We start from the raw sequence: 12,621 nt of genomic DNA, 5'->3' as shown, positions 1-12,621 counted from the left end.
GTGCCTGTGTGGCTCAGTCAGGTTAAGCATCTGACTCTTGATTTCGGCTCAGGTCATGATCTCAGGGTCATGGAATTGAGACCCAAGCTCAGCAAGCAGTCTGCTTCCTCTCCCTCTGCTCTTCCCCCGCTTGTGTGTGCGCTCTCTCTCTCTCTCTAAAATAATAAATAGATTAAAAAAAAAAAACTTGCAGAATTTATAACTTGTTAAATTTTAGTGTGTAACAGAAACAGTATATGCTTTTGAACTTTGGCTCCTCAGACTAACTGAAAATTTAGCATCACCCTAAAACCACTGTGCTCTCACCCTAGATCATTGCTCTTATTAGTCCCCACTCACTGTCTAGATAACAGAGTTCAAATAAGTCAAAAAGCCTGAGTATAATTAGGAAGTTTCAAATCAGCTTAATTTATTAACTATATGCCACTGCTACTCAATGCTAAAGGCCTTGCAGAGTGTTCAAAGAATGGTAAGATGCAAACAGCGATCTCTAGGACTTTACACCTATTGATAGGTAGAAGTCCAGTATACCCATAAGTGCACTTATCCTATGGAGGATTAAAAAAAAAGATTATGCCCAATTAGGATTATCAGGAAAAGTGTGGAATCCATAGCATTTGAAAGGGACGTCGATGACTACTTAATTCAAATTAAGTAACTGAATTAATTTATTAATTGATGCTACACTAAATGGGAGAGAGAGAGGGATCTCTGTGGCTTGGAGATCAACATTAGCAAATGAAAGAAAGCTTAATATCTGTTCAGCAGGAAGTTTGATTTGGTTGAAATAGAAAATGGACGTGGAAACTGGCAAATTCAGTTCAATCAAGGGCTCAAAAGGCCTCAAATAGGAAGTGAGGGGTTCCTTACTTAATTTTATGAATCTTGGTGGTAGTGGGGATTGATTATATTGACATATGGGAATGCAGTGGCTGGAGCTCTGCTTCAAGGAGCAAATCTGGTGCAGGTGTTTGGGAAGGTAAGAAGAAATGAGAATGGATGAATTAGGAGACTTTGATATTTCAGTTGAGGGAAGGAAAAGTCTGCCTCTAGAGTTGTGGCCACAAAAATAAGAACTACATTTCTGGTATGAGAAGCACTTTAACAAATCAGACTGAATAGCTGACGGAATGAATGAATGAATGAATGGAGAATATGGAGGAATAACAATCCCAACAGAAGCAGAAGGGGGATGCTATTGATGTAAGTAATTATATCAGCAAGGAGAGAAGGCTGAGATCATTGGACAAGCTGAATTTGAAATATTTATGGGATATAAGGAAGAGGTGTAGATCTGGAGTTTGTAGAGCTCCAAGATAGAAGAGTCAGTTTGGTAGTCATCAGGAAAGGATGAAGCCATGAAGACAAAGGAGTTGTCAAGAGAGAATGGGTAATATGAAAAGGAAATGGATCCAGAGTGCTACTTCCTTAGGAGTCAGGAGGAGGAATATCAGCTGCCAGCAAAGAAGCAAGCAGAGAAGAGTATGCTCTCTTCCAAAGCAAAAAAGTGAAACTTGTTTCAAAAAGATCTTTGGGCAATACTCTGTTTCTTCCTGGGAATCGATAAAGAAGAACGCAAAGAACTAAACCTATAAAAACAGTGCTAAACATTATACAGTTCTGAACTCATTTGGGATTGCATTATGGATGCATAACTTCAGAAGGTAAAGAAACACCTAAAACCTTATCACAATTCCCTGTTTCAGTTTGGAACTGGTATGAGGAAGGGAAAAAAAAAAAAGTGCCTGTTTTCGAGATGTTCTTCAGACCAAAAACATGCTCAGAATTATGGAATTTAAATGTGAGAACTGGAAGGGACCTTAGTGATAACGTAACAGGCCTATTTTACACAATAAAAATCTTAAATTCCAAGAGCTATAACTAGTTTATGGCATAGCTACTTCTAGAACCCAGATATCCTGGGGCACCTGGCTGGCTCAGTTGGTAGAGTGTGCAACTCTTAATCTCGGGGTTGAGTTTGAGCCCCACATTGGGTGTAGAGATTACTTAAAAATAAAATCTTATTTTTTTTAAGATTTTATTCATTTGAGAGAGGTGGAGACAGAGACAGAAAGAGCACAATTGGGGAGAGGCAGAGGGAGAGGGAGAAGCAGGCTCCCCCACTGAGCTGGGAGCCTGACCTGGGGCTCGATCCCAGGACCTGGAGATCATGACCTGAGCTGAAGGCAGATGCTTAACCATCTGAGCCACCCAGGCACCCCTAAAAATAAAATCTTAAAGAAAAACAAAATAGAACCCAGATCTCTACTCTCTACCTTACATATGGTTTCCTGTTCTCCTTCCTAGTCAGAATATTGACAAATTCCCTTATTGATGTAAGGATGTGTTTCAGCACATGGCTCCTCATTTTCCATCCTGAGCCTGTTTCATATTTCTGTTTCCCAAGTGTATAATCCCATAGCTATTCCATTGGGATTTCTTTATCCTTCATCATTTCTGCCATCTCTGTGAGGGCTAATCCTTTATTCTAGGTCATGTTTCTGGCACTGTTAGGCAAGAGTTTATAGCAACTGAAGACAGAGATATACATTACAGGTATAGTATCCTTCTTAAAAAAAAAAAAAGGATTTGGCATAATCAAGGCAAAGGAGGAAGACAAATCAAATCTTGGTGTCACCAAAGTTTCTGCTTTTGTGTTCCCAGGGTTGGGATCTTGTATACTCCTTGTGTTGGGAGATACTGAGTCACAAACAAAGCAGCCCCATTTATCTTGGTGTGAAAACTTCAAAGGAAGTCTCTGAAATCTGGGAGAGGACAACAAAAGGAACAGCATTTGCCATGTGGGCAAAAGCCTGTAAAACAATGGGAGAATATGAAAGGCTTATATATCTTATATTCAATTAGTCCAACTGGAAAGGACTCAAGTACCAGTGGCTCAGTGAGGCTCTGTGTTTTATTGTCAGATGTTTCTGGCTTAGATTTTGTCCAGTAATGAACTCAAAATGGCAGAATTCCATTGGGTAAACTCCAAATGAAAGCTAGGAAGAACACTGAAAAATGGCCAGATATTTTTTTATACCACTCCTAGGAAATCCTATATCCATTCTCATAGAAAGACCTCTTGATAAGTAGTGCAAGCCAATTTAACACTGTGCCCTCTTGTAATTTTGCAATGTTCTGTTTTGCTATTGCTTCCCCCTTTTAATTCCCCTAGCATTGCTAGGCAACTCCATGTCTTGCAGATAGCAGCGCTGATTACATTCTCTGTTTCCATGTAAAAGTCTCCCCTCTCCACTTAAAAAAAAAAAAAAAAGGAAAAAGAACAAAAAAGACCAATAAAAGTCACAAATTTCAAAGGAACTGGGAAGAACAAAAATTCATAACTGACAAAACCTGAAGAGATTATATACCAATTTTTTGTTGAGAAAGAATTTAAATTTTAGCAGCTACCTTTTTGAAAAGAATTTAATCAGCCCAACCTTTTCTTCCAAGTCATTTTGATTGAATCAATAGGAAAAAAAAATGTGTCTCTCCCTAAACAGTTTTCTTCTGTACTTAATGAAAATCGCTGTCTAGTGCACACTGCAATTATGTTTCCTAAGGTCTGTATTAATAGAGGAATAGTGGAAAATGGAGCAAGATGAGTGGAGATGGTGTACGCCAAACCAATACGTAAGTGCAATTAAGGCTGGAAACAAAATGGCCTCCGGTATTGAAAAATAGATGCATTACCTCCCTTGGGTTCTTCAATGCCGAGCTCAAGCACAGGGCTTGACTTAATGGCTTTGGATTGGGTCTGCAAAATAACTCCTGCCAGTCCAGTAGGAGGGAAGGATGCCAAGAGGCCAAGGACAGCAGGACCACATTTGAGCAGAGGTAGAGAATTGTCCGTGTTCTTTTAGGAAGTTGGTCGTAACTGCTTATATATCTTCAGCCAACATATTCTCTATTTCAGCACTCCCAGAGAATTTTTATATTCTTATTGCTTAACGTTTTTTTCCTTCAGAGTACTAATGGGAAATGCATAAGACCTGGGAGTGTTTGGAGGAGACACAGAATCTTTTGTATTTCCAAATTGGAAGCAGTAAGTCCTTGCAGTTGTTAAAGGCTGCAAACTGCCTTTGGTCTTTCTGGTAATTTGGCCCTGTCATCTAAGAGTTCAAATAAGAAGAAAAAAGATTGTGTGTTTTCACACAATTTAGCTTGGAAAACCCAGAGCTAGAGTTCTTTCCTGCAAAAGGCACAATTTATTTGACATGAGTTACTGTGTTTGCACAGACATGGCTATACCTCTTAGTAATGTACACTTTCAGTTCTGTGCACAAGCCAAGGGGTCCTCTTTCACTTGTTCTCCCTCATTTCATTTGGAAATATGGGAACTCTTCTTCCTGGTGTTTTTCCTCTGTTAACATCTGGAGTTGAGAGGTAATCCCAACCCGGGGAATCACGCCCCTGAGAAACAGGCGGAGGGTTCAGTACCAGAGAAATTAAGAGATTAATGTAACAAACAGGCAGACGCACACACAAACACACCCCGAAAAAAAAAACTAACAACAAGAACCAGTAAAACCCATCCTTGGCAATCAAGGTAATGTAGCCTGTGGGAAGCTTGAGTTATCAATAAGCTAAACCACTTCTTCATTGTTCAATAAAAACAGGAGTTCCCTTAACAACGCTCCATGGCTCTTATCTTATTCTACCTTGGAGATATTGAACTCTAATGAGTGAAATAATGCGTATTCCGATGTGTTATGGGAAAAGTCTCAACTCCGGTAAACTAATATTTTTCTTCTTAAAGAATATCATTTCAGGGCTTTCATTGTATTTTTCTTTTTTAAACAACTGGAGTCCCTCTCTGGGGATGAAAGTTTAATGGATTGTGTTGAGCAAAGGGAGAAGAGTAGAAATAAAAATGTATTAAATCTTTAAAGTTTGTATCCAAGAATTTTGCTGTGCTAGTGATGGGGATTTGAATATAGTTTCTTTCCAGAAAACCATTAATTTGAAGTTACCTTCGATGAGTCACAAATCACCAAGGTACATTTGGGAAGCATATATTTTAGTTCACGTAACACAGAAATAATCTCTCAGGTGTTCCATTGACAGTTTGTGGGTTTAAAACTCACTTTTATAGAAATGTTCTTCCATCCCACCCCAGATTTCATCTTGTTCATCACTCTGCTTCTCAGAGAGGGCTGACCTATTCTTAAAAGGTTTTCAGGAAAATAGTATGAATTCTTTCCATAAACTTGTGACAGAATATGAAGACCTTGTTTCTTGTATCCAGTTTAACCTTAGCTACAAAAAGTTGGAGACTGTTTACACTCACTCCATCCTTAGCAGAGACGGAAAGCAGCTCGCCATTTATGTAATTTTTAATACCAGTTCCTGATAGGGACCAGAGATTTGTTGAAAACACTAAATTTTTTACCAGTGCCTTTGGACTTTTCCCATTTTTTTCTATTTGTACAACACTCAGAAGTATGTTTTAAGTAGGAATGATAAGAATCTAAAAGAAAACCTGAAGACAGTAGTGGTTAAGAGCATGGATAATCAGTGTTAGATGGCACCATGTTTGTTTGAAATCTGGCTCTCTCTTTGCAGACTCTTTTATGTACATATGTTACCCAACTGCCTTCTACTTCAGTTTCCCCAAGTGTAAAGGAGCCATAATTTTATCTACCCCAAGGAACTGCTATGAGGATTACAGAGTCTGAGGGCTTGGCGTCTAGCAAGTTGGTCAATCAAGGTTAGCCTTCAAAAGGATAAGTCTAAAATGGCTTATTATTCCTTTTTTTTTTTTTTTTTTTTTAAGTGGAGCAAGTGACTGTTGATTACGCCTCCAAAAACAAATAGAAAATTGTGAACTTTTATAATTCCAAAAAGACAAAAGAGCTGATAATATTAAGAGGCAAATGTCGGTCTTTCATAGAAGAACTTGTTCCTGGCTTGCGATTCATTGCTTCGGTTTGCATTCAGGCTTTATGTTATTCTCCAAGCCAATGGTAGCACTGTGGGAGGTAGAAGTTGTATGATACAGACCCTGACCTCAAGGCATGATCTACTCACAGCAGGTAATTTGAGTGACTGCTGGAAAGGAAAGTCACTGATGGGACGGCAAGGTTGGAAATCATGACTGTTGCCCACAAAGCTGTGAGTGTGATGTCTGAGTGAGTCATTCAGGGTAATAACCCTACTGTGTCTACTCCGGGCTCTTGAGTTTCCCTCTCTCTGCTATCAGACAACACTATCAAGTTAATTTGCTTTCCTCTGCCAGACACCTCTGTGCTGATTAATTCTAATCTCTGGTGTGGAAGAAAACTGGAGAGCTTGAGTGTATTCTGAGTTTCTGTACTTAACACTGAACTTGGGGTGCTTCTGAGGAATACGTGGAGTGGTTATTATCTTGGGGAAACTAAAGAGTATTCATTAGGCATCGTGCACATTCAAAGGATTACTATTTTTTTTATTAAAATACATTTTAATCTTGTTGCTAGGATGAAGTGGCAAAAGACATTTAGCCCTAATTAAGCATCTGCCAGTAAAATGAAATATGGTCCTACCTTTTATTTTTCTTTTTTTTAAGATTTTATTTATTTATTTGACAGAGAGAGAGATAGCAAGAGAGGGAACACAAGCAGGGGGAGTGGGAGAGGGAGAAGCAGGCTTCCTGCTGAGCAGGGAGCCCGATGCAGGGCTCGATTCCAGGACCCTGGGATCGTGACCCAAGCTGAAGGCAGTCGCTTAATGACTGAGCCACCCAGGTGCCCCTGGTCCTACCTTTTAATTATCTACATTTAACTTCCTATTTTCAATAGCATGTTGGCCTGAAGATATCTTATCTAAGTCCCCAAAGAAATGGAGGCACACTTCCATGGAAATGCTTCCCTAGTATCTCAGACTTTGGAGACTTCAAATACATGTCCCGATTCAGGTGTCCTTACGAGAGCCTTGCTTTAGATGTCATCCTAACTAGGTAAGGGGAGAGACTTCAAGTCGTCGGTGGAATAAAGCTCCTGTTGCTTTGAAGAGATAGGAAGCCACTCCCATGTGGTCCTGAGCCATCTGCACTCCCGTCATGGCGGTTTTCATGCCGCATTGTTGGGGCAGGTTGAGAGGTCTCCTGCAATAGCCTGTAAGCTCCTCCAGGGCAAGAATCTTGAGCATCTAATCTTAAAAAAAAGGGGGGGGGGGCGAGAGCGGGGTGCACCTGCATGCCTCAGTCAGTTAAGCATCTGCCTTCAGCTCTGATCATGATCCCGAGTTCCTCATCGGGCTCCCTGCTCGGCGGGGAGTCTGCTTCTCCCTCTCCTCTCCGCTTGTGCTCTCTCACGCGATCTCTGTCACTATCTCTCAAATAAATAAATGAAATCTTTAAAAAAAAGAACCTTGAGCATCTACTTTGTCATGGTCTCCTCAGCCCCTAGCAGAGTGGCAGGCACGTTTGATGCGCTGGGTTATTGTTTTCAAATAATGTATGTTGCAAACTGTGTAACATCTTTGATGTATTTCCTATGATGTGGGACCTGCGGCAAGATAAGAATAGAAACAACAATAATGTGGTGTTAGGATGAAATAAGGTCATGCATGTGATGGCACTAATAAAGTAAAGGGCTATAGAATGGTAGAATAATAATCAGTAATGATAATAGCAATGTTATTCAAAATATGGGGAAGTGTCTCATTGTGGAAGCCTGTTTTCGAGGCTCCAGCCCTGGATGAGGAAGAGGCACATGAAAAGCATTCCCTTCTAGAAGTGGTGGATCCCTTCCTCCAGCAGAATGGTTCTTTTCTGTCTTCTCAGAAGACTGTGGAGTAAGGACGGACTGTCTCAGAGCCAAATACAGGCATCAGAGGGGACTGAGACACCTTGGCAAATGATGGTTCATCAGAGCAGGCTCCTGAATAGGAGATGGTTGCTTTTCAGGAGTTTGATTTTTTCTTTTCCTCTCCCGAAGAAATGAGGAAGGCCCTATGCTACTCATGAAGCTATACTGGAAAGAGTTTTTTGGAGCTTTGTCTACGGAAAGCAATATCATCATTCTCTTGGTAAATCCCCGATTGCGAAACATTACAACATGGAAAACGAAGCACGGGGTTGGTCAAACGCTGAGCTACCCTGGCCCAGGGAAAGGGCCACAGAGCCTCAGATGAGAAAACAATTCACCGGGCGCCTGGGTGGCTCAGTTGGTTAAGCGACTGTCTTCGGCTCAGGTCATGATCCTGGAGTCCCTGGATCGAGTCCCGCATCGGGCTCCCTGCTCGGCAGGGAGTCTGCTTCTCCCTCTGACCCTCCCCCCTCTCATGTGCTTGCTCTCTCTCATTCTCTCTCTCTCAAATAAATAAATAAAAAATCTTTAAAAAAAAAAAAAAAAAGAAAACAATTCACCAAAACTGGTTTGCTAGTTTCTGACTTGTCCGGGTGGTTTTGGGATATGAACAGTATCTCCGAGGAGGAAGTGGGATCCTTAACCTCCCATCTTGAATCTAGTCTTATCCAGTGTAGTTAAGCCAAGCATCCGGCTACAGAGGGACCTCCAAACGATTGAAGGACAAGACGCTGTGAGGGGTGGCAAGCATCGGAGAGCTGGGTCGAATTCCTCCCTAAGTGCCCATCACTAGGTGTATGTAAGAGCAGGTTGGCAACCGTCACAACAGCAGGATGCTGCCACTGGGCTTTGTGGAAGTGTGATAATGAGCAGTAGATAAAAGGCGTGGGACAGCTGTTAGGCACCGGGCTGCAGTTGGCATGGTGCTGAATGTTCTTTCTTTTCTACGCAACAAGTTAAGACTAAGGCTATAGAGCCCTTTTATTAAAAGTTGGCCAGGAATAAATGATTTTCCTTCTTTTTCTCGCAACATCTCCCTTCCCGCTGTCTTCTGTATTTCTCTTCTTGGAACGCTAAAGCGCATACCTTCAATTAGTTTGAAAATTCTGTAACTTTTAGTCTCCCAACAGGATTAGACCTGCTAAGAGTAACTAGTGTTTTCTATCTGATAAATAAGGGGATTACAGCAATAACTGCTGTCAGCATTTTTCTCATTTAAACAAATAAAGCTGACAAATGATGAAGTTCTTTGCTGCTCTGTTATGTTTAGTACATGCAGAGCAATTATCCATCTGCTGCCAACATTAGTCTCCGTACAGCGGAACCATCCAACAGTGTAGAAAGCTTATTAGCATATCAGTCCCATAGTCATATTTTTATATTCTGGAAGACTCTAGTCCATAACAAAGGCCGATGGTTGTAATTTACACAACAATTTAAAGGGTTGGACTTTTCCGTGCTTATTAGAGTTACACAAGTTATCAGGTACAGTGGTACTCTTATTTATGTGACGTCATCTTCTGTTTGCCTGGGATTTTTGCTCCTCACTAGCATTTCCTACGAACAAGTTAGCTGCCTTCTCTGGAGATGTCGGAGGGGATGGCCATCTCGGCAACACTGTTGGATGAACCACGGTGGAGGGGAGTGGGTGGAGGTTTCCTTAAATAGAGCTGTCTCCGTGGATGTTTGTCACGCGCACACTTGTGTGTGCGTGTGTATGTGTATCACTAGACAGCTATAATGGAGATTTGAGAGGGAATACACTATTTAAAAATTTTTTATTCAATAGAATTATTTCTTGTTATGGTAGAGATAAGTATAATAGATAGAAAGTATTCATGGTTTTCCAAGAGTTCTCTTAGAGGGAATGATTTGACAAGACTGAAGGCTTCCTGTGGGAAGAAGGCCTAATCCAGACAGATAGTGTATTTGGGGGTGTGGGGGTGGTGATGTCACTTGTGGCCTTTTAAAGAAGTCTGCCACCCCGATGCTCCCTGCAGGGAAAATATACTGTGTTTAGAAATAGGTGGTTTATATTCACTTGGCTTCTCCAGTCCCCTGGGAGAGCGTCTGTGAAGGACTTGTAACTGAGCCGTCCTAACGCTGAAACTGTGACTTCAACATCGGGCTTTCACCTGCAGTTAGTCTAAAGGAGGGGGTAAAGTCAGGTAGGACCTTCACGGTGACGGTCCGTGGTCTACAGTTTATGCTTCCCGAAACAAATATGCAGCTGTCTGTCTCTGTGTCCGTGTGTCCGTGTTTAGTTTCTGTATTTGATGCTCTGACATCTTGGGGTCTTGCTGCCCCTGGAGGGACTGTCCTGCCAGAGGGCTGGCTGATTCCCAGAGAAAGCCAACAATAGGCTTGTGAGAGTGCCTTTCATGTGCAAACCAACCAATCCAGAGCCCATTCCCCTAGCCTCTTCTTTTATTAAGCTCTTGGACTCCAGGGCCATAGGCCCCTATCCTTGCATCAGAACCAGGAACCTGACAACTAGGGACAGCCATTATGTCCCAGAGCCCACTGAAATTATTCAAACTAGTCAACTCTAAGCCTGTTTACACGGCCACTTTCCGTGGAAACCACAGTAAAGGCTCTTGCCCGCATTTTCCCCATACCGCTCTGCCTCCTAGCATCCCCCAGGTGGTCCTGCATGGTGTGTTGTGCCTGTTGTTTCTAGTGCTTTCTGAGTGTAAAGGTCTCCTTTCAGGACAGGTGTTTCTGTTTTGTGTGCATCTTACCATACCTCAGTAAAACAAATCCTGGGTGTACTCTTAAAACACCATGGTGCCTAGATGAAATCATAGCAAGTTTTGATGTTTGGATGTGGAAACTCCCTATTTCATAAGCTTGATCATCCTGAACCATTCTGAGGTGGTGTTTGTCTCTATTTCCAATCTAGAGGAAGCTGATAACTTAGATGTCCTAATAAGATAGATAAAGAATAAATACATAGAATAGAATTGAATAGGCCCACCTTAGCTTGAACACATTTCTAGATTTTTTAAAAATTTTATTTTATTATGTTACGTTAATCACCATACATTACATCATTCGTTTTTGATGTAGTGTTCCATGATTCATCGTTTGTGTATAACATCCAGTGCTCCATGCAGAACGTGCCCTCTTTAATACCCATCACCAGGCTAGCCCATCCCCCTACCTCCTCCCCTCTAGAACCCTCAATTTGTTTCTCAGAGTCCATAGTCTCTCATGGTTCGTCTCCCCCTCCGATTTCCCCCCCTTCATTTTTCCCTTCCTACCACATTTCTAGATTTTTAAAAATTTATTTGAAGGGGGGTGCACCTGGGTGGCTCCGTCGTTAAGCATCTGCCTTCGGCTCAGGTCATGATCCCAGGGTCCTGGGACCGAGCCCCACATCGGGCTCCCTGCTCAGCAGGGAGCCTGCTTCTCCCTCTTCCACTTCCCCTGCTTGTGTTCCCTCTCTGGCGGTCTCTCTCTTTCTGTCAAATAAATAAATAAAATCTTTAAAAGAAAAAAAGAGAAAGAGAGTACAAGCAAGTGGGAGAGGAACAGAGGGACAAGCAGACCTCTTAAGCTTATAATTGAATGCTTCTCTGAGAGACCCCTGATTCCTAAATGGTGGGCATATTCTGTCTCAGTAGGTCCCTTGGTCCTGTGACAGGATCTCTGACTCCTGGATGCATTGATTTGGTGTTCTCTCTCTTCCCTTCCACTAGTCAAAGAAAATCATACACCATTTGCCTCAAATCAAAGAGAAAAATAGAACATAAGCCCTCTGCTCTACAGCCCAGTTCCTTACTTTTGTTTATTTCAACTTATTTTCAAATCCGCAGCATGTGTGGCCGAGCTCTGGTCTGCTTTCTGTCCTAACCATTCCTGTTTTGTCCGGTGGCTTAATTTTGATTCTCCTCGTCTCTTTCACCTGCCAACCCTACCTCCTCCTAACCCTTATCCTCCCACTCAGACTTTGTATGTCTTTAAGTGCAAAGACGAAAACACCACCGTCCATCAAAACCCCTCTAAGGCTCCTTTCCTCTTCAGTGTGGCGCACAGCTTTGGGGACACCCACATCTCTGCCAGGGAAAAAAGTATACTTCTGCCCTGGCCCAAACAGGGAAACGTGGATTATCAACTGTCATCAAGATGATTTTCTATATGTGGTCCCTCTTCAAAATTGAGAGAATGTAACTCCAGTTGCACACGGTGATTTATGTGGTCATAAAACTCTCTTTCATCACACACTGTAAGTAACATGCTATGGACTGGGGAGAAGGAAATGTCTTCCCAGCCTTGACTAATCCGACACCTCTGTTCTTGTTCTTTAAATGGTCTCACCACCCAAGATAGAATCCCATTCCACCTCCTCCCTCAGGAGCCCCTGGCTCATTTAGTTATACTGATGATTCTGTCCCATGAATTTCTTTTGAATTTAAAGGAAAAAGCATAATCATGCACTTAATATTTCTTTAAATGGTCCCTGCGTTAGTCTTATTTGCATAATGAAGTGTAAGCACCTAAAATACAGGGACAGAATTTTAGTTTTTGAGACGGACCTGCGCATGGTGCTGGTTTTGCTGGAAGACAGATCTAGGTTCAAACTGCAGATCTTCCATTATCAGACCGTGTAACTGTGGACAAATGAATTCGTCTCTCTAGGACAGTTTTTCTGTGTGCATAGTGGGGATGCGATAGTTTTTCCTGCATCAGTGTGTTGTGAAAACGTAGTGAGTGAGTAGATTAAAGGCTTATCGTGATGCTAAGTACATAAGTGCAATTCAGTAGGCATGACCCCTTTTTCTCCCATACCACCTGTCCCAGAGCAAGGCACAGCCTCAGCATGTAGGGT

The 12,621-nt window shown here is 41.9% G+C and overlaps 1 protein-coding gene across 10 annotated transcripts in view; it reads left to right on the top strand.

Annotated features, from left to right (window-relative positions):
- The window catches only part of UNC5D (unc-5 netrin receptor D), a 536,221-nt gene that overhangs the window by 307,080 nt on the left and 216,520 nt on the right, over positions 1 to 12,621 (top strand). The window lies entirely within an intron of this gene.

The sequence above is a fragment of the Phoca vitulina genome, unplaced genomic scaffold (assembly GCF_004348235.1).
Source record: "Phoca vitulina isolate PV1807 unplaced genomic scaffold, GSC_HSeal_1.0 scaffold15, whole genome shotgun sequence".
NCBI lineage: Eukaryota > Metazoa > Chordata > Mammalia > Carnivora > Phocidae > Phoca > Phoca vitulina.
Note: the sequence above shows the minus strand (reverse complement) of the source record. Positions and strands in the feature narration are given on the sequence as shown.